Source organism: Rhinoraja longicauda, chromosome 31, assembly GCF_053455715.1.
Source record: "Rhinoraja longicauda isolate Sanriku21f chromosome 31, sRhiLon1.1, whole genome shotgun sequence".
Lineage (NCBI taxonomy): Eukaryota > Metazoa > Chordata > Chondrichthyes > Rajiformes > Arhynchobatidae > Rhinoraja > Rhinoraja longicauda.
Window position 1 is genome coordinate 1,585,246 of NC_135983.1, and position 18,615 is coordinate 1,603,860.

At 44.4% G+C, this 18,615-nt stretch overlaps 1 long non-coding RNA gene across 1 annotated transcript in view; it reads right to left on the reverse strand.

The window, feature by feature from the left end:
- Positions 1 to 14,094: 14,094 nt before the first annotated feature.
- LOC144608409 (uncharacterized) overlaps positions 14,095 to 18,615 on the reverse strand; it is a 49,340-nt gene continuing 44,819 nt past the window's right edge. The window contains exon 3 of the long non-coding RNA XR_013549194.1: positions 14,095 to 14,771. This is a non-coding gene — a long non-coding RNA (uncharacterized LOC144608409). The remainder of the gene's footprint in view (positions 14,772 to 18,615) is intronic.

Below are 18,615 nucleotides of genomic sequence, written 5' to 3' on the forward strand. Positions count from 1 at the left end.
AGACACTTGGACTGGAAACATGGATAGGAAGGGTTTAGGGCGATATGGGCCAAATGAGACTAGTTTAGATGGGGTGTCCTGGTCGGCATGGGTGATATGGGCCGAAGGGCCTGACAATGACTCACAAAGCTTATCGTTCTCTGTTCCAGGGAGGGAGAGCAAAACTCCAGGAACATGAAGCTGAATCTGTGAGACGACACCTTAACCTTCTTATGGGTGAACTCACAAAGCTCAACCAGAAAGCATTTTGTGCCGTCTTGCCACCGGATACGTCAAGAGCTTTAATGCAGTTGGAGGGAGAAACTGAAAGCCTGCAGTTGAGGGTCAAAGCCCTCCAGAGAATCACGGAATAAGTGAACTCTGCACAACACTGCAGGAATTGTGCAGGCTGACGGAAACGGCAGAAGAGTGTGTCGCAAGTGTGGAGACGAGACTCACTGCCTTTCCAAACAAGCTGCACGTGGTGCCACAGAAGACCAGCAAATGCTCACGGACGGCAGCCACTCTGAAGAGACAGACAGAGTGCAATGACCAGCTGCTCACTGGCGCTGAAGACCAGGTTGGTGAAAATACTACTCCCTTCATTTTCCATCTGCCTGAATGAAGACACAAAAAGCTGCAGTATCTCAGCGGGTCAGGCAGCATCTCTGGAGAAAAAGAATAGGTGGCCTTTCGGGTTGAGACCCTTCTTCAGACAGAGAGTGAGGGGAGAGGAAAACGAGAGATAAGAAGATACATAGGACAAGTGAAGGAAAGATATGCAAAAAGCAACGAAGATCAAGGAAATGTGGAGTCCACAATGGTTCATTGTTGGCTGTGGGTAGGTGATAACGAGCATACAGACAGTGAAACTCAACAGGACAACAGCGAAACTAGTACGATGAATAGGTTGGGGGAGGGATAGCGATAGAGGGGATTCAAGGGTTACTTGAAGTTAGAGAAATCAATATTCATGCCGCTGGGTTGTGAGCTGCCCAGTATGAGGACCTTAGTAATAATAAGGAACAGCAGATGCCGGGTTTATACCAAAGATAGACACAAAATGCTGGAGTAACTGAGCAGGTCAGGCAGCAGCTCTGTGGAAGATGGATTGGTGGTGTTTTGGGTCGGGACCCTCATTCACATTTGCTTTCCTTGTATTTTTGCTCTTCCAGATTCTATTATCTTTTATTTTCCTTTTTGACCTGTAATATTTTTTAAAAATTAAATATGCCTGTGGTGTGCTTTGGTCCCTTCCGATTCCATCAATACAACTTTAAAATATTGATCTTAGTTTAGAGATACAGCATGGAAACAGGCCATTCAGCCCACCAAATCTGCACTGACCATCCATCATATGTTCACTCTAGTTCAATCGCAATCACAATCACAATAAAACTTTATTAGCCAAGTATGTTTTGCAACATATGAGGAACTTCATTTACCATACAGTCATAACAGGAAAAAGCAACAGGACACACAAAATACCAATTTAACATGAACATCCACCACAGTGACTCCTCCACATTCCTCACTGTGATAGACAATAGACAATAGGTGCAGGAGGAGGCCATTCGGCCCTTCGAGCCAGCACCACCATTCAATGTGATCATGGCTGATCATTCGCAATCAGTACCCCGTTCCTGCCTTCTCCCCATACCCCCTGACTCCGCTATCCTTAAGAGCTCTATCTAGCTCTCTCTTGAATGTATTCAGAGAACTGGCCTCCACTGCCTTCTGAGGCAGAGAATTCCACAGATTCACAACACACTGACTGAAAAAGTTTTTCCTCATCTCTGTTCTAAATGGCCCACCCCTTATTCTCAAACTGTGGACCCTGGTTCTGGACTGCCCCAACATTGGGAACATGTTTCCTGCCTCTAACGTGTCCAACCACTTAATAATCTTATATGTTTCAATAAGATCCCCTCTCATCCTTCTAGATTCCAGTGTATACAAGCCTAGTCGCTCCAGTCTTTCAACATATGACAGTCCCGCCATTCCGGGAATTAACCTAGTAAACCTACGTTGCACGCCCTCAATAGCAAGAATATCCTTCCTCAAATTTGGAGACCAAAACTGCACACAGTACTCCAGGTGCGGTCTCACTAGGGCCCTGTACAACTGCAGAAGGCCCTCTTTGCTCCTATACTCAACTCCTCTTGTTATGAAGGCTAACATTCCATTGGCTTTCTTCACTGTCTGCTGTACCTGCATGCTTCCTTTCAGTGACTGATGCACTAGGACACCCAGATCTCGTTGTACGTCCCCTTTTCCTAACTTGACACCATTCAGATAATAATCTGCCTTCCTATTCTTACCACCAAAGTGGATAACCTCACACTTATCAACATTAAACTGCATCTGCCATGCATCCGCCCACTCACACAACCTGTCCAAGTCACCCTGCAACCTCATAGCTTCTTCCTCAAAGTTCACACTACCACCCAGCTTTGTATCATCTGCAAATTTGCTAATGGTACTTTTAATCCCTTCATCCAAGTCATTAATGTATATTGTAAATAGCTGCGGTCCCAGCACCGAGCCTTGCGGTACCCCACTAGTCACTGCCTGCCATTCTGAAAGGGACCCATTTATCCCCACTCTTTGCTTTCTGTCTGCCAACCAATTTTCTAGAAGGTGGAAAAAAGTTCAATCTCTCCCTTCTTTGTCCTCCAGCGGACGGGGGCTCTAACCTTCCGTTGACGGGATGATCTTGACTCCCGTAGCCGGTGGCGAGCCTTCCTCGTCGGGGCGATCAAGCTCCTTCATCGGGGGTGGGGTCTCAGCTCCCCCGCGCCGGCGATCTACCCCGGGTCAGGACCAGTCGAACCTCATGCAGCTTTTGGAGCTCCCGACCGGTCTCAACCCGAGACTGCGAGCTCCTGATGTTAAAGTCCGCAGGCTGCATTGGAGCGTCGATCCCAGGCAAGGGATCCCAGGCTCAGATGATAAGTCCACGCCCCCACGGGGACTCAAGGTCAGTCCCAGGCAAGACCTCCAGCTCCGTGATGTTAGGCCGCAGAGCGACCAGAGATACCATCCGGAAAACAATCGCATCTCCGGCAAGGTAAGAGATTGAAAAAAAGTTTCCCCCGACCCCCCTCCCACCACCCACATAAAACAAACCAGAGAACATTTACACAAACTTTTAAAACTTACCAAAAATAACAAAAAGAGTTTGAAAAGGACAGACAGACTGTAGGCGAGGCAGCCGTCGTGCGGAGCCCCCCAGTTCTACATTATCCCACTTTCTCATCCACCTCCTGCACACTCGGGGTAATTTACAGAAGCCAATTAACCTATAAACCTGCACATCTTTGGGGTGTGGGAGGAAACTGGAGCACCTACTGTACACCGTCACAGGGAGAACATGCAAACTCCACACAGATAGCACCCGAGGTCAGGATTGAACAGTTGCGCCACTTTACTGTCCTAATATTCTGAGAATAAATCATTTTAGCACAATTATTTTCTCTCCGTTTTTGTCTCCTTGGCTGCTGCAGTCACCTGCATCCAAGTCACCCTTGGCAAGGACTTACTTTAATACAATGCAAACAAAATTTCTCCCTGGTCAGTTCCCTATACTTGTTCCAACCAAGGATATCTTGTGAATTGAGTGTACAAAGAAATATAAAAGATGCATTGTTGGGATAGTGTCCATTATTGCCAATGATTTGCTATAATCAAATAAGGGAACATCATTGTATAAGTAGAGAAACAAGCACTGCAGTTGGGTCAGCGGGTCAGGCAGCATCTGTGGAGAACATGGATAGGTGACGTTTCACAGAGTGCTGGAGTAACTCAGCGGGTCAAGCAGCATCTCTGGAGAACATGGATAGGTGACGTTTCACAGAGTGCTGGAGTAACTCAGCGGGTCAGGCAGCATCTCTGGAGAACATGGATAGGTGACGTTTCACAGAGTGCTGGAGTAACTCAGCGGGTCAGGCAGCATCTCTGGAGAACATGGATAGGTGACGTTTCACAGAGTGCTGGAGTAACTCAGCGGGTCAGGCAGCATCTCTGGAGAACATGGATAGGTGACGTTTCACAGAGTGCTGGAGTAACTCAGCGGGTCAGGCAGCATCTCTGGAGAACATGGATAGGTGACGTTTCACAGAGTGCTGGAATAACTCGGCGGGTCAGGCAGCTTCTCCAGAGAACATGGATAGGTGACATTTCGGGTCAAGATCCTTCTTCAGACTCTCGGTTGGTAGCGGGGCCTGGAATCCAGGTGGGTTCCTGCTGGTGGCCGGGGCAGAGGTGAGGATTGGTAGAGTCTATGGTCGTGGCCCGTGGGGGTCGGAGTGCAGGTGAGGGTGGGCATTGGCAGTAACGGTGTGAGGCATGTCCTGGAAGCGGCGGGGGAAGTTGCGTGGGATGGCGTTGGCGGTGAATATCGGTATGTCAGTCCACTGTAACCGAAATCCATTGTAATGAGGTCTGTATAAACGAGGGTTTACTGTGTCTGAATTCCAGTTGATATTGTTGCGAACCTCCTGATACTGGAACATCCAATGGGTTTGTAATTGTACCAGAAAAAGCTCATGAGATTTGAGTAAGTCTTTCTGTCTGGGACTTTATTCACATCAAACACATTTGGACAGGTACATGGATAGGAAAGGGTTAGAGCGATGTGGGCCAAACGCAGGCAGATGGGACTAGTGTGGATGGGGGATCTTGGTTGGTGTGGGCAAAGTTGCGCCCAAGGGCTTGTTTCTGTGCTGTATGACTCACTAACTCCATCAAGACCCAAAGATATTAGTGGCAATGTACTCCAGCTTTTATTAACGCCATTAAAACTGGTAAAACTGTTCCTTTGCTAATGAAGGGGGTATTGTAACAGTAAACAAAAATAAAATCTGCAGATGCTGAATGTATCAAATATAAACAGAAAATGCCAGAAAAAAAGACTCAGCAAGTCTTTAGTGGTCAGCATGAAGCCGGAGGGCTGTTTCCATGCTTTATCTTTCAATCAGTTCAGTCAATCAATCAATCAAGTCAGGCAGCATCCGAGGAAAGTCATTTTAGGTCTGGGATCCATTGTCAGGAATGTTTGGACAATGATATTTTATAGAGATCTTCGGAACTTTCAACCCATCCATTTTTACCATTAAGTCAGCATACAGTTATTGCTTTGAAGGTTTCACAGAATTTTCACTGGTGCTTCTACCTAGTGCTGATTCCACTATTTAGTTCAGTTTCGTTTATAGTTTAGAGATACAGTGCAGAAATAAGCCCTTCGGCCCACCAAGTCCGCACCGACTAGCGATCTCCATCACTAGCACAATCCTACAAACTAGGAACAATTTGCAATTATACCAAGCCCATTAGCATACAAATCTGTACATCTTTGGAGTGCGGGAGGACACATGAGAAAACAGGTCGCAGGGAGAACGTACAAACTCCGTACAGACAGCACCCGTAGTCAGGATTGAACCCAGGTCTCCCTCCGGTGCCGTCAGGCAGCAACTCTACCGCTGTGCCACCGTGCCGCCCTGTAATGAAATTCCTGAGAGCAACATCCCCCTTCAATAAATGTTCCAGTTATCCTGCACCTTCCTCCCACTGGTGAAACTAATACGCTGGATACAACCACCTCTTACTTGCTTTTCAAATATTTCAATTTTAGCATGCCATTACTGTAGCCTTATATTGACTCAACATGTTTAGTGGCCTAATTGCTAAAGATTTAACAGCAACCTATGGTACACCCTGCAGGTACTATCGCAAAGTTTAAGAAACATTTAGACAAGTACGTGGATTGGAAATGTTTAGAGAGATATGAGCCAGACGCAGGCAGGTGGAACTAATGTAGATGGGGCATCTTGGTTGGTGCGGGCAACTTGGGCCGAAAGGTCTGTTTTCATGCTGTATGACTCTATGACTCTATGATACCCAAAAATAATTGCCTGATTTTATGGTATTCTGAGGACTACCCACGTTTCAGAAACGATGTGTAGAGAAAGAAGTGGGTAGTAAGAGTATTCACAAAATGCTGGAGTAACTCAGCAGGTCAGGCAGCATCTCGGGAGAGAAGGGATGGGTGACGTTTCGGGTCGAGACCCTTCTTCAGACTGAGTAAGAGTAATTTGATTCCCCTTCTACGGCAGTAGAGCAATTTGAGGTGTTTGATTGTAGTGAGAGATTAAGAACTTCTAATATATAATCTATTCACCTGTTTCATTTCACAGTTAAATAAAAAGCACAAATGAAGAATATTATCTGAATCAATAAACATTTTCTTCAACAATTATCTTTTCTTTAACATTATGTCTCCCAAAAGCTGACAGTCTTGCAGTCCAGAATGCATCAAACAGACCAAGCTACACAAGTCAGGACTGAAAAGGTTACAGCACTGGAATCTATGACACACTGTGGCGTATTTATCTGGAGAATTCCACAAATTATAAAAAGGTTGCAAGAAGCCATTGATGGGACAAACCCTTACTTGGATTCCAGTGATAGGATCATCATAACTCCCTCTGTGGTTTGTGTGACAATTGTACCTTTAACACAACAGCATCCCGAATGGAGGAGTTTTGTTTCTGCTTCGAACATAAAGCACAGAAGTAGCGGTCAATCATTCAGCTTGCCAAGCCTGCTGCTACATTCAATATTATCATGACCGATATTTTTACCTCAGCACCACTTTCCTGCACTGACCCCATATCCATCGCTTCCCTAAATACCTAACTACCAAAATATATTGACCTCTGGATATAAAATTGATATATTTTGCCTTAAATAAATTTAAAGATTGAATATTCAAAATCACCTTAGACAGTTATTTCCAACGATTTAACATCTACTGAGTGAAGTCCTGAATAGTCAACTTCCAGCCCTCCACGTTGAATCTACGCGCTCACATGAGAACTCGTCTAAATTCTGGACAGCGTAAGCCCAGTCTGTAATCGTCACCATCTGATGAACCAGCACCCTCCAATAGCAAGGCCATTGCTCGTTCTGAGGGAAAGCCAGGCCTGTCACAATATTACAAATGGTGTCACACCAGTTGCTCTGGTCAATTGAGCAACATGACTATACTTCTACTCCAGCCCCCGTGCAATAAGGACCAACATACTGTTTGTCATTATAATGATGAGGTAGAGTTGCTACCTTACAGCGCCAGAGACCCGGGTTCGATCCCGAGTACGGGCGCTGCCTGTATGGAATTTGTGTGTTCTCCCCATGGGTTTTTCTGGGTGCTCCGGTTTCCTCCCACACTCCAAAGACATGCAGGTTTGTAGGTCCGCCTAAACCTACCTGAACTCCTGGTTGTTAAACTCTTTAACCCCCCCCCCCATACTGTCCTTTCTGTCCTGGGCCTCCTCCATTGTCAGAGTGAGGTCCAGTGCAAATTGGAGGAATAGCATCTCATATTTTGTTTGGGCAGCTTACACCCCAGCGGTATGAACATTGACTTCTCTAACTTCAAGTAATCCTTGCCATCCCTCTCTCTCCATCCCACCCCCACTTCCCAGTTCTCCGTCTAATCTGACTGTCCTTGTTTACATTTGATCTGTTTGCTGTGTTGTTACCTTCTCTTAGCTAACAATGATCTATTCTACATTTTCCTTGATCGTCATCCCCATTGTCTGGTTTCCACACCTTACACTTCCTTATTTCGGTATATCCCTCTCCCCCGACTCAGTCTGAAGAAGGGTCTTGACCCGAAACATCACGCATTCCTTCTCTCCAGAGATGCTGCCTGTCCTGCTGAGTTACTCCAGCATTTTTGTCTATCTTCGGTTTAAGCCAGAGTCTGCAGTTTGTCGGCTAATTGGCTTAGTATAATTGTAAATTGTCCCTAGTGTGTGTAGCATACTGATCGTGTGCAGCGATCACTGGTCGGGGTAGACTCGGTGGGCCGAAGGGCCTGTTTCCACGCTGTATCTCCATACTAAAATAAACTAAAATTAAACTAAACTGTTTACTGCACCTGCAAGTTTCTGTGAGCCATGATTACCAACGCCTTGAAAGTTCACACAATTCAACCATGACTGTGGCTCTCTGGTGCAGCCCTGGGGAGCAGAGGGATCTCAGAGTATAGGCACACAGTTTCCTGAAAGTGGTATTGCAGGGTTTTTGATACATTTGCCTTCATCATGTAGGTTAATTGGCTGGGTAAATGTAAAAATTGTCCCTAGTGTGTGTAGGATAGTGTTAATAGTGTTAGTGTGGGCGGCGCGGACTTGGTGGGCCGAAAAGGCCTGTTTCCGCGCTGTATATATATGATATGATATGATATGATCAGTCAGGGTATTGAGTTGGGACATTATAACGTTAAGATGTTAAATTACACTTGTGAGGCAGCATTTGGAGTATTGTGTTCAGTTTTGGTCACCCTGCTGTAGGAAGGATGTCGTTAAGCTGGAAAGAGTGCAGTGAAGATTTACAAAGATGTCATGGCTCTAGGGCTTGTAGGGAGAATATGGTCAAACGCAGACATTATTCCTTGGAACGCAAGAGGCTAGGGGGTGATCTTATAGAGTTGTATAAAATCATGAAGCGGAATTGACTGCAGCACCAGAGCCCCAGGTTCGATCCCGACTATGGATACTGTCTTTATGAAGTTTGTACGTTCTCCCCGTGATCGCGTGGGGTTTCTCCGAGATCTTCGGTTTCCTCCCACACTACAAAGACATACAGGTATGTAGGTTAATTGGCTTGGCGTATGTGTAAAAAATTGTCCCTAGTATGTGTAGGATCATGTTAATGTGCGGGGATCGGCACAGACCCGGTGGGCCGAAGGGCCTGTTTCCATGCTGTATCTCTAAGCTAAACTAAACCGCTTCACTGATGAGCTGTGCTTTCGGTAAAAGTACAATGATAATCGGACGATTTATGAGAATTGGTTCCTTGTCCTCTGTTACTTTCACAGAATTTTACATCTCCACATATAGTTTCTAAGATGTGCCGACGTATCTACCTTCACGGCCATGAAGACTGGAAGGGAAGCACATTTCACCCAATTACATCTTGCTGAAGGGACACTATGATGCCTTGACTCAGTGGCCTTTCAAAGAAAAGGTAAGGACGTATGAAACCAGAAAGGTTTCTTGCCAACCTCAGGGTGAAATTCCTCCCCCTGCACCTTTTTTGCTCAAAATATTAGCTGGGAGGTTTCCCCTACCGACATGTTTTAGATATTTGTCATAGACTCATACAGCATGGAAACAGGCCCTTCGCCACACTCATCTATGCTGACCATGATGCCCCATCTAAGCTAGTCCCATTTGATTGTGTTTGGCCCATATCTCTCTAAACCTTTGCTATCCATGTACTTGCCCAAGTGACTATTTAAATGCTGTTATCGTACCTGACTCTACATATACCAACCCTCTAGTGAAAAAGTTGCCCCTCAGGTTCCCATTATATCTATATCCTCTCATCTTAAACCTGTGTCCACTGGTTCTTGATTCCTCTACTCTGGGTAAAAGACTCTGGGTATTTGCCCAAAGAGTTGTGCATTGTTGAATAATATTTCCTGTGGCCTTCCTTTGCGCAAAGATCAGAGACCTACATAATAATAATCCTTTATTCGTCCCACAACGGGGAAATTTGCAGGGTTACAGCAGCAAAGTGGATAGCAAAACTCAATAAGCATTCATTAAAAAATAAAATAACGATAATTATCTTTATTTACTTTAGTGGCGTATGTGCCCAATTTGTGCATTGAAATAACGCGCTCCCCTACCATGCTAAACAAAACAGCTGTTGCTCTCTGTTAAATTACGAGTGATCACTTCAGATTTATTTCTGGTAAAGAGTTACATTTCTAGTAAAGAGTTGCTTCCAGATAAAAATAGGGAGGCCATTTGCTTGTTGAGAGTCTTTCTCCTGAGTCATCATCTTACCGCTATTCATTCAAACTAATGCAAATCAACATGTGCAGGAAAGAACTGCAGATGCTGGTTTAAATCGAAGGTAGACACAAAATACTGGAGTAACTCAGCGGAACAGGCAGCATCTCTGGAGAGACGGAATGGGTGACGTTTTGGTCTGAAGAAGGGTCTCAACCTGAAACGTCACCCATTTCTTCTCTCCAGAGATGCTGCCTGTCCCGCTGAGTTACTCCAGCATTTTGTATCCATCTTCATGCAAATCAACATTGGATTGGCATTGGGGCTACTTACAATTTATTTTAGACATTAGCGATACAGCCCTTTGGCCCACCGAGTCCAGGCCGACCAGCAATCTAGTGCACTAAGTGTGCACTGTCCTACACGTTAGTAACAATTTTACAACTTACTGAAGCCGCAGTGCCGAAGATCTCATGCCTAAACGACCACTGTCCCGTGGTCTTGACATCCACCATCATGAAGTGTTTTGAGAGGCTGGTTATGGAACACATTAAATCCAGTTTACCCAGCGGCCTTGACCCACTGGAGTTCACCTACTGCCACAACAGGCCGACGGACAATGCCATCTCCCTGGCCCGAGACACCTGGATCAGAGAGACACAAATCCTCCTCCACGATAATGCTCAACATGGGGGCTCCACAGGCTGTGTTCTCAGCCCCCTTCTTTACTCCTTGTACACCCACGACGGTGCAGCCATGCACAAATCTGATTCAATTTACAAATTGGCAGCATTGTGGGCCAGATATTAAATAATGATGAGACGGAGTATAGGAAGAAGATTCAGAACCTGGTGTCCTGGTGTCAAGACAACAACCTTTCTCTCAATGTCAGCAAGACAAAGGAGATAGTGATGGACTTCAGGAAGTGAAGCAGCACACATACCCCAGTATACCCCAGATAGTGATGGGCTTCAGGAAGTGAAGCAGCACACATACCCCAGTATACCCCAGATAGTGATGGGCTTCAGGAAGTGAAGCAGCACACATACCCCAGTCTGCATTGATGCCGCTGAAGTAGAGATGGTTGAAAACTTCAAATTCCTAGGAGTAAATATCACCAACAACTTCTCCTGGACCACCCATATTGAAGCAATGCCCAAGAAAGCACACCAACACCTCTAATTCCTTAGAAGGCTTAGGAAGTTCAGTATGTCCCCAACAACACTTACCAACTTTTACAGGTGCGTTGTAGAAAGCATTTTATCAGGATGGTTGGTTTGGGAACAGCTCCATCCAAGACCGCAAGAAATTGCAGCGAATTGTGGACACAGCCCAGACCATCGCACAAACCAACCTCCCTTCCATTGACAAGCTGCCTCGGCAAGGCCACCCCATAAATAAAGACATCCCACCCTGGTCACTCCCTCTTCTCCCCTCTCCCATCAGGCAAAAAGTACAGAAGTATGAAAACCAACACTTCCAGGTTCAGGGACAGTTTCTTCCCAGCTGTTATCAGGCAACTGTTATACCATAACCACAGAGCAGTGCTGAACTACTATCTACCTCATTGGCGACCCTCGGACTATATTTGATCAGACCTTGCTGGCTTTATCTTGCCATAAACGTTATTCCTTTATCATGTATATGTATACTGTGGATGGCTCAATTGTAAACATGTGTTATGTCTACGCTGGCTGGTCAGCACACAACAAAAGCTTTTCACTGTACCTCGGTACATGTGACAATAAACTAAACTGAACTAAACCTCTAAACCTGTATGTCTTTGGAATGTGGGGAAAAGGGAGCACCCGGAGAAAACCCACGCAGTCACAGGAAGAATGTACAAGCCCCATACTGACGGCACCCGTAGTCAGGATTGAAATCTCTGGGTCTCTGGCGCTGTTAAGAGGCAACTCTATCGCTGGGCCACTCTGCCATCCAATCATTAAGCTCATTTCAAATTTTGATTTCTGTATAAAAAGAACATAAAATCTTGTTCATTTTAAAAGGCATCCTGTTTAATTTTACAAATAACATTTAATTTTAATCATTGTAGATGATGTCAGGTTTACACATGGATGACGCACCAACCTTTTTAAAGGTTACTGAACGAGTCATCGGCAGGAATTGAGGAACAACTATTTTCTCGGTTGCTCAGAGCATCACAGTGGCACGGTTGGTAGAGCCACTACCTCACAGCGTCACAGACCCGCGTTCAACCCTGACCTCGGGTGCTGTCTGTGTGGCGTTTGCATGTTCTCCCTGTGACCGCATGTTTCCTCCAGGTGCCCCCGGTTTCCTCCCACATACCAAAGACGTGCAGGTTTATAGGTTAATTGGCCTTTGTAAATCGCCCTAGTATGTAGGAAGCAGATGAGAAAGTGGGATAACATAGAACTGGTGTGAACGGGTGATTGAAGACCGGTGTGGACTTGGCGGGCCGAATGGCTTGTTTCCATGATGTATCTGCAAACTATGGTCAATAGTTTAACCATACCTTAATTGGCATCTGTAAATTGCCCCTAGTGAGGCAGTCGGATAACATAGAAGTGTAGAAACAGGAGTGTAGAAGGAACCGAAACGTCACCTATCCATGTTCTCCAGAGATGCTGAGTTACTCCAACATTTTGTGTCTTTCCAGGATAATATAGAACTGGTGTGAATGGGTGACCAATGTTCAGCAACAACTCAGTGGGCCAAAGGGCCTGTTTCCATGCTGTAACTTTCAATCAATCGATTAAAAACAAAAAATTGCATTAAGATAGCATTTTTAATATGGATACATATATTCCAAAAGCATACATTTTTGTCAGTTTCCAATTATTGGTATTTTACTAAATATTTTGCTTCAGAGCATTGCAACTCACCAATCCTGCCCTCAAAGAGGGCTCCCTCTCCCATCATAGATGAGGCTCTCACTCGTGTCTCCTTGGTTCTCCCTGCAGCTCCACCCTTGCTCCCCCTCCCCCTAGTCGCAACAGAGACAGAGTCTGCCTTGTCCTTACCTTTCATCCCATCAGCCGTAGCATACAGCACATAATCCTCAACATTTTCACCACCTCCAACAGGATCCCACCACTAGCCACATCTTCCCATCTCCACCCCTTTCTGCTTTCCACAGAGACCGCTCCCTCTGCAACTCCCTGGTTAACTCATCCTTTCCCACACAAAAACCATCCCCTCCCCAGGCAGCAACTCTACCTTTGCACCACTGTAGCGGTTTAAAAAACACTTTTCAGAGACTAGGACTAAAGGGCTAAGACCCCACCACTGAAAGTGAGACGAATGGAGGAGAAAGTAGAATCAAAAGAACGCATTTAGTGGGGAAGGGAGGATTACAATGCTCATGAAGGAAGTGGCCATTCTAGATACTGAGATGTGGATGAGGATTAGGACCTGGGAACAGAGAGCCAGCTGTGGGTACCAGGGTAGAGGTGTACTACGAGTTGGTGGATAGCGAGGAAATGTTTGTGGGTGATGAGATAGTCCCCGCAAACATGCCATCATAATCCACAATGGATGGAGATGTTTGGGACACAGTTAGCATTAGGCATTGCACAACCTATACTCTATGTAACATGTGATATAATGTACCTAATACTTTATCGTCTCTTCTTCTGCACTGTAGGCTGGTAATGAACTCGATATTCAGGACTTCAGTAACGGGAAATGGAGGAATGAGACCACAAAAATGAAAAATATTGTTCCAAAAGAATCTCATCTCATCTTTCTGATGTCAGGGTCCACCTTACCGGGTCCATGACAGCCTTGTACATCGATCTCCTCCATCATTCGCACTGTTGTCACTTCATTCCTGTCATCTTCAGCAAAGCCTCTGAGCTCTACCGAGGAGGCAAGGCTTGCATGATATCAGGTCCCATCACACACCCCCTGATCTCTTCCACAGGTTAAACGTCAATGATAGACACAAAATGCGGGAGTAACTCAGCGGGTCAGGCTGAGTTACTCTGGAGTAAAGGAATAGGTGATGTTTCAGGTCGAGACCCTTGTTCAGTGTTTTTTTAATTTTATTTTTTAATTTTTGAAAAGCATATGTGCAAATAGAAATAAAAGACACATTTGTTACAGAGTTCTTACATAGCTTCAATTTTTAAATTTTTAAAGAGAGAAAGTAAAAATAAAAAAAACTATAAACTATTGGGAAGAGAGAATAAGAGGATTAAAAAAAAGATATAACTATAAAAACTAAAGGGAGTAGATCCGGGAGACAATAACCACAGTTGTACATCCAGCCCCTAACTCAAGTTTCAACTTTTAATTTTAAATTTTTATTTTAGTCCTGTGCCAAACCCATTTACTTTTCTAAAAATTCAATAAATGGAGACCATATTTTTAAAAATAACTCAGGTTTGTCAATTAAGGCAAATCTTATTTTTTCCAAATGCAGGGAGTTAGGGAGGGATTAAACCTCAATCCCTTTCCAAGTGATGTTCAAAATTCAATTCTTCAAAAGAGATCGGAAGACATGGAACCCCTTTCCCTCCCCATTTTGTTTAAAGAAGCAGCAAAAGACCAGGAAATGTTCTCCAATGGCAGAGTGGGGCCACACGCAAACTAGTGGCACAGCATCTCGTATTCTCACAACCCACCAGGTGGCGCCGTACGATGGCAGCCTCGCCAACGATCTGTCTCGTCCTTTTCTTCTTTTGTTGTTTTTAGTTTGTTGTTAATGTATGTTTTAGTGCATCTTTAGTTTTGTATTATGGGGTGGGGGAAACTTTTTTTATCTCTTTTCTTAACGGAGATGCGACTTTTCCCATATCGTATCTCCGTCCGCACTGCGGCCTAACATCGTGGAGCTGGCAGTCCCTTTGCTGGGGATCGACTTTTGGGAGCTCCAACCGCGGGAGCCTACGGACTTAACATCGTGGAACTCGCGGTCCCTTGACCAGGGATCGACTTCGGGAACTTCAACCCGCCCCGGAGCTTCGATCACCCCGACCGCGGATGGTTCGACTGTCCCCGCTGCGGGAGAAAAGGAGGGAAGAAGATAATATGTTATTGCCTTTCATCGCAGTGCTCTGTGGTGGATGTTTATGTTATTTTTTATGTAGTTGTGTATCTTGTTGCTTTTTTGCTATGCCTGTATGGCAAATCAAATTCCTTGTATGTTCTTACATACTTGGCAATAAATTATTTGTATCTTGTATGAACACTGAATTGTCCAACTTTTGGTAACGAAGCTACAAACCACTCCCCATTCCCTTCTCCCTTCCTCCACACTCCACCCCAGGCCCCATCTGGACATACCCCCATCCATCCATCCCCCTTCACTCCCACCTATATTCCTTCCTCTGGCTTCCCAATTTGCACTTCTACCACACCTCTCCCACCTTTTGCCTTTTTATCTCTGGCCTTTGTCCAACCATCTGCCTATCAAAAACCCTCTTCACCTGTATCCACCTATCACTCACCAGGCTTTGTTCTGTTCCTCCTCTCTTCTAGCTTTGTCCCCACCCTTCCCCACCACCGTCAGTTTGAAGAAGGGTCCCGACCCTAAACACCATTTTCCATGTTTTCAGGAGATGCCACCTGACCTGCTGAGTTACTCCAGCACTTTCCTGTTGTCCTAAATAATTTCCTGTTGTCCTAAATAACACTGTCCTCAATTTTAGCAAAATGTTTGGCACACCTTATTACGCTAACAATGGTTACTGTGTTGTGGAAGTAACTAAAGTAAAATGAGTCAAGTAATTCACTGTTAATTACTCTGGGTCTATTGGAGAGATGTAAAGAGGCACTATATTATTGAAGTACAAGTTGTACAGAGTTTAGAGTTTAGAGATTCAATGCGGAAACAGGCCCTTCAGCCCACTGAGTCTGCGCTGACCAGTGATCTCCGCACACTAATACTACTCCACACACCAGGGACAATTTAACATTTTTTTACAGAAGCCAGACGTAAAAAAACTGCACGTCTTTGGAGTGTGGGAGGAAACCGGAGCACCCGGAGAAAACCCACATGGTCACAGGGAGAATGTACAAGCTCCGTACAGACAGCACCCGTAGTCAGGAATGAACTTGAGTCTCTGGTGCTGTAAGGCAGCAACACCATCACTGCACCACCGTTGTACAGAAATACTTACAAAAACAGGACAGTCAGTTTCTGAATTGCTTCAGCCCAAGTATTTGTGATGGATGACGTTTAGAATTGGCATCTTATTGTTTTTATTTTCAAAAAGAGGTAACGCTGTTCTTAAGCTAATATCTATTGCCAACTGAGTATGAATGATAAAAAATTTTTTAAACCATTTCCACAAAATATGCTTCAAATCATATTTTAATTGGTACTGTTGTAGTGCACTACAATGATGTCGTTAAAGTACAGGTTAAAGTTAGTCCTGAGGATGCTTTGTATCCTCTTTTCTCATTGTTTTCTTGGTTTGGTTGATTTCAGATATATCTTCCGTTTCATAATGATATCATAATTTAGCATTTGTGAGTTAGTTATAATGTGTATTTTAAATTGCCAATCATTACAAGTGGGCTTTCTGTTTCCCTTTGTAAGAAGGAACTGCAGATGCTGGTTTACACCGAAGATAGACACAAAATGCTGGAGTAACTCAGCCAGTCAGGCAGCATCTCTGGAGAGAAGGAATAGGTGACTTCTGAGGTCTCGACCCGAAATATTACCTATTCCTTTTCTCCAGAGATGCTGCCTGATCTCTGAGTTACTCCAGCATCTTATGTCTATCTTCCTGTTTCGTTTACAGGCATGTTAATTCTTAACAACATATTCCTAAATCAAAATTCAACAGAACTGCGCTATTGGAAACCTGAATTAAGCAAGCATGTTTAATTTTCTGCAGGACAATGGGAAAAGCAACAGACAGATCATTCAAAATATAGAACTTGGGAAGTACCCAGAACCAGGGACAGCACATTGCAGCCTCACTGGCTTTTAATTAAAGGTTTGTTACAAAGTTCAGAACAAAATAGAGCATAAATTAAAAAAACATTCTCATTCTGCCAAGAGTGAACATTAAAATAATTGTTCTTTTGTTAAAATCCACACGTTTAACTAGTAATATTTCCACATCATTCCACAAACCATTCACATGATATCATTCATGCAATATTTAATGATATATCTGTCACAAGGCTGTGGAATCGTTCCTGTTGGCTTGGAGCATGTGGAGATGTCTTAATGTCATTAACCTTGTGATATCAAATCGGCGGCACGGTGACACAGCAGTAGAGCGCCAGAGAGCCGGTTCGATCCTGACTAAGGGTGCTGTCTGTATGGAGTTTGCACGTTCTCCCCATGACGACGTCAGTTTGCCCTGGTTTCCTCTCACACTCCAAAGACGTACAGGTTTGTAGCTTAATTGGGTTCGTTAAAAAATGTCCCTTGTGTGTTTTTGCTGGTCGGTGTGGACTAGGGTCTATTTCCAAGCTGTATCTGTAAACTAAACTAAACTAAAATCAAAGTTTCCCTCTTGGAACCTCCCTGCAGTATTCAGACATGGTTGTCTTGGAAGACTACAGGGTGGCTAATGTTGTGCCTCTTAAATAAAGAAGAATTGCAAAGAAAAGCTTGGGACCTATAGACCAGTAAGCCTAACATGCAGGTTACTGGAGAGGATTCTGAGGGATGAGATATATATGCATTTTGGATAGACAGAGGCTGATTAGGGATAGTCAATGGGTGGTTGTGTCTTATGAATTTGATTTAGTTCCATATAACATAGCTCGGTACTGCTAAGAACAGGTCCTTCGGCCCACAATGTTTATGCCGATCATGATGCCAGGTTAAACTCTCATCTGCCTGTACATGATCCATATCCTTCTATTCCTGTACTTCCCTGTGCCTATCCAAAAGCCTCTTAAACCCCACTATCGTATCTGCCCCCACCACCACTCCTAGATATGCGTTCCAGGCTCCCTCCACTCTCTGTGTAAACTTAACCCCCACATCTCCATTAAATTCTCCCCTCTCACCTTGTAGCTGTGCCCTCCAGAGTTGGACATTTCCACCCTGGAGAAAAGTTCTGATTATCTACCCTATCTCTGCGTCTCATAATTTTAAACTTCTATCAAGTTCTTAACTATCAAGATAACTTCTATCAAGTCTCCTCTCAACCTCTGACGTTCCGGAGAAAACAATCCAAGTCTGTCCAAAGAGACCCTTCTTCAGACATCAACCCGACATGTCGCCCATTCCTTCTCTCCAGAGATGCTGCCTGTCCCTCTGAGTTACTCCAGCTTTTTGTGTCTATCTTCGGTTTAAACCAGCATCCGCAGTTCCAAGTCTATCCAACTTCTCCCTGTAGCTGAAACCCTCCAATCTAGGCAGTGTTCTGGTAAAAAGAATTCTTAAGGTAACTGAGAAAGTTGATGAGGGTAGGGCTAGCTAGACACATTGTCTATATGGACTTCAGAAAGGCCACCGATAAGGTTCTGCATGATAGGCTGCTCTGGAAGGTTAGATCTCATGGGATCCAGGGAGAGCTAGCTGCCTTGATACAGAATTAGCTATATGGAAGGAAGCAGAGGTTATTGGTGTGCCTCAGGAATCAGTGCTGTGCCCATTGCTGTCTGTGGTTTATATCAATGATCTGGATGAAAATGTAGAAGGCATGATTAGTTTGCAGTTGCCACTAAAGTAGATGGTATCGTACATACTGCAGATAGTTTTCAAAAATTACAGCAGAATCTTGATCAGATGGGCAAATGGCCAGAGGAATGATCTACTTGCACTTTATTCTGTTTTAAAACTGTTACAATTTGTTTCATTGGGTTGTTTAAATTAATACTGACTAGCTAATTAAATTATTGCATCATATGGGAGGCGCATTCCCAATCTCGT